This window comes from Poromitra crassiceps (assembly GCF_964638095.1).
Source record: "Poromitra crassiceps genome assembly, contig: HAP1_SCAFFOLD_1055, whole genome shotgun sequence".
In the NCBI taxonomy this organism is placed as follows: Eukaryota; Metazoa; Chordata; class Actinopteri; order Beryciformes; family Melamphaidae; genus Poromitra; species Poromitra crassiceps.
In genome coordinates this window covers 1-4,127 of record NW_028151355.1, presented here as the reverse complement: position 1 = coordinate 4,127, position 4,127 = coordinate 1, and the positions used below count along the sequence as shown (strand labels likewise).

Genomic DNA, 4,127 nt, shown 5'->3' with positions numbered 1-4,127 from the left:
ATAATTCAGGACCAAGGTTTTTGATCAATATAAGCAGTTGATCACTATAAGTAGGCTATGTATATATATATATACACACACAGATCCTTTCCCAAAAATTTGAATATCATGGAAAGTTTTCTTCCATAATTCCTTTCAAAAAGTGAAACTTTCATAGATTATAGATTCATTACACACAAAGTGAAATATTTCTAGCCTTTATTTGTTTCATTTTTCATAATTTTGGCCTACAGCTCCAGAAGACCCCCAATACAGTATTTCAAGAAAGTATTATAGTGTGAAGAAAATCAGCAGTTACTTCTCAGTTATGACTGACTCCAGCCTCAGTCCACTCCCTCTGAATCTCTGCCAAATTTTTTGAATCGTCTTTGCTTGACAATCCGCTGAAGTCCACGGTTATCCATGTTATTTCCATGATATTCAATTTTTTTAAAGGATCTGTATATATGTGTGTGTGTGTGTGTGTGTGTGTGTGTGTGTGTGTGTGTGTGTGTGTGTGTGTGTGTGTGTGTGTGTGTGTGTGTGTGTGTGTGTGTGTGTGTGTGTGTGTACACAAAGGGGAAAAAATCATTTTAGGAGTAGAATGTGAATCTGTATGAATTTTGCAATACAGATGTGGAGACAAAAGATCACTTTTTTCCCCTGCAAAATTACTCATAATTGGCCTAATTTTAATTTATGGATAATCTAGCATTGATGCATTTCTACTTGAACATGTCAAATTTGGAATGTTTATAGAAGATAGCAACATATTTTTGGCAAAATATTGTATAGGCCTACACAAAATTTAAGGCACAACAGGGCTGTGTCTACCCAGTTGTAGCCTAATTTAACCTCTGGAACAATTGTTTTGTCCCTGGAATATAAATAAATAAATAAATAAATAAATAAATAAATAAATAAAGTGCAAATAATAATAGGTAGATGTCCAAGAAGAATAAACGTGGGTCATTTATTCACTGGGTATGCAGTGTTATATTTTTCAGCCAGATGCAGGATGATGGCTCTCTCTCTCTCTCTCTCTCTCTCTCTCTCTCTCTACTTTATTACACTGGTCAGGTCTGCACTGCAGCCTATATATTCCCCCCCCATGTCTCATCTGTATCCATTTGTCTGATGTTGTTTTTGTGTGTGTAATGTTAACAGTTTGAAATAAAGATTATTGGGAGGGAGGGGGGGGGGGGGGGGGGGGGTTGAGAGTGACGATGGGAAGTGAAGAATTTTGGCACTTTTGCGTTGCCGTAGTGTGACGTTGTGTCTGCGTCCAGGCCATTGAGGCTACGTGTGTCCTGGCGCCATTTTATGAATGGGATTTCAGGAAGCAAACATGCGCCGAGTACTGATAGCAACAATCTTTGAAAAAGTCGTTTTAAACCATGACTTGTCTTCACCTATCTACAAAACACAGGACTGATTATAAAAGCGATATACGGACAATAACAGACCGGTTGGTGGCGATCATCCGCTGCCTTCTTGCAACTTCATCACAAGAAAAACAAGACGTGCACGACAACAAAGAACACTGAAAACTTCGGGGCTCTTTGAAAAGCAGATCGGTAAGAATATTTAACGCTATATTTGTAAATCCTATTGTGCTCTGCTGCGATCTTACCATTAGCCATTTCGCTGGTTAGGCAGATAACAACAAGTTAGATGGCTAATAGTTAAATGACGTTGTGTAGACAGCTTTTTGTGTTACACATAGGCCTACAAGTAGCAGAGGCTAGCGTTAGCCACTCTACCCAGTGAAGAAATGCATGGGCCATCTACATCTTGTTAAAAACCTTCCACGTTTCTTGGAGTAAAACGTAAAAAGGCATCGGTTGCAAACATCTATTTTGTGCTCATTCTGGATATATCAATACACCATTTAACGGTGTTATTCGGCCGTTTAACGTTAACGTACATAATTCCGTTTGCTTTCGCGGCTATAAACAGACAATTGATTAAACTAACGTTACAGAGTACAGCCCATTGTTAGTGTGTTGCTGCTCACGTTAATTTACTGCGTGCATATTCTTCTGTTTGCGTGCACGGCCATGTAAGATGAGATCAAAACTAACGTTACAGACCGTTACAGTCTGTGACTGTTAGTCTGTAAATCGTTTGTATTATTTATTTCCTTTTACCCCCACACTGATGCAAGCTCTATTTTGGACCAAACAGGCTTGAGATGAGCCATATGAAGCTGCTAGAGTCCAGCAGCTGCATAAATACAAAAATGTGAAATTATTATCGCTTATCGGACAAGAGAAGCAGATATTTGTCTGTTATAGGTATCAGCTCAAAAATCCCTCCTAGCAGCATCATAAAAGGCATTCAAATAGCTATTTTATTTTTCTAATGTAGCTCCCTTTGTTTGTTTCAGGTTGGGCCAATGGACAGCTTTGTCAGAGACACATTGGCGGAGTGGCAACTTCAAGACCTCGTAGATAGTTTTAAAGGTAAGGTTTCTATTTTATTTTTTATAAATATTCTTATGGAAAATTATTATTTCTTTAGCCATAGCTTGGCCTCGCCTGCCCTATTGGCACGCCCGTGTGTGTGTGTGTTGCTCTCACTAAATATTATTGCATCAGTGATGTCACAATGCCTCCATGTGTATGTGTGTGTGTGCCCCCCGCCCCCCTTTTTGTTTTAATACATATAAAATTGTACTTCAACAAACTGTAATGACTAGTATTCATGTCCTCAATCTTTCTTGTTCACCTCTCGTCCATCTCTCTCCGCTGCATAGCTGGGTTTCGGAGGAGCCGGCCTTGTCCACCACGTGCAACGCCGTCAAAGAGAAAAAGACCTGTGACTCCCTCTGCCTGCAAGTGTTCTCGAGTCCAGGAGTCCAAGTCCAGGACTCGTGACTCGACTCGAGGCACTCGTGACTCGGACTTGGCTATCCGCCTCTTCAATGAGACCCGAAACCCTCCACAAGCCCATGCCCCCCATGGACTTATCCCACAGACACTTGAAGACACTTGACATCTTTCATATGGACATTATTATCCCACGGCCATGGACACAACCATTACACATCACTTAAGGACTTACTGGGCATTTTATGGACTTATTACACGCCACGGACATTTACATGGACTCCACTATGTCACTTTCAAGGTCTGTTACTTTGCACTTTAATGCAAATTAATTTGAAAATTGCCTTTCTGTCTGCCTGATTTGTATTGCTGCGCTGCATACTGCACAAAGACAAATTCCTCATTTGTAACATGTTCATTATGGCTATTAAGTAAGCTTGAATCTTGAGACTATTGTTTATTTATATACTAGACTCCCCCTGCTAGTATTGACTTACAATCATTACAGTCCTTGATAATTACCCACCTATAATAACACACAATTTTATATAAAATTTACTTTTTGGAACACGGTGGAAAAGGAATATCTATGATGTGCTGCTGTGCGTGACTTTATGCCTGTTTTCTATTTGTATCTTTATGACTGTTTTATTTGACTATTGCACTATTTAAGGCAGATTTTGCTTTGCTTTGTTTTTTTTTATACATTATTTTTGGCTTGATGTGTTTTTTTTTAATATATAGCCTACATAATATGCAACATATAGCTACAGAGTTGTCAAGTTTTTTGCTATTTGCAATGCACAGTTGTCAAATCATCATCCTTTGATTGATTTCTTATGTCCATAAATAAAATAACAAAAAGTTCACGGATCTGTTCTCCTTTAAATTATTATTGTTGTATGAATACTCACATGTTATCATTTAAATCATTGTAATTATGTGCATTATTGAAGTGGTTCTCAACCTTTTTTAACCAAGTAGACTACCTCAGAAATTACCACCATATTTAAGTATGAGAGGAAGGGAGCCCTGCCAGTGGAGAAGCACTGCATGCAAGCATTAGCATAACAATGTATATGGGGGCTGGGAGGTGCAATACCAGCGGCATGCCATCAGCGTGCCGTGCAAGGGCCGCTGGCTGTGTACGCTGGTGCCGCCAGCGGACCGGCAGCGAGCCACCCCGGCGGACCGCTGTTTCACCGACTAGCACGACCGCAGCGGAGCCGCTGCGGCTGCCGACGGTGGCCCGCCGAATTGGTCTCCGGCTTGCCGCCGGCGGCCCGCCCATGATCTGCTAGCTGGGTTTATAAACAA

General features: G+C 40.4%; 1 long non-coding RNA gene across 1 annotated transcript; it reads left to right on the top strand.

Moving 5' to 3' along the window:
• Positions 1 to 1,320: 1,320 nt before the first annotated feature.
• LOC310771698 lies at positions 1,321 to 3,627 on the top strand. Its single transcript, XR_014552458.1, has 3 exons — positions 1,321 to 1,556; positions 2,369 to 2,444; positions 2,738 to 3,627. It is a non-coding gene; the product is annotated as an uncharacterized lncRNA (long non-coding RNA).
• Positions 3,628 to 4,127: the final 500 nt, after the last annotated feature.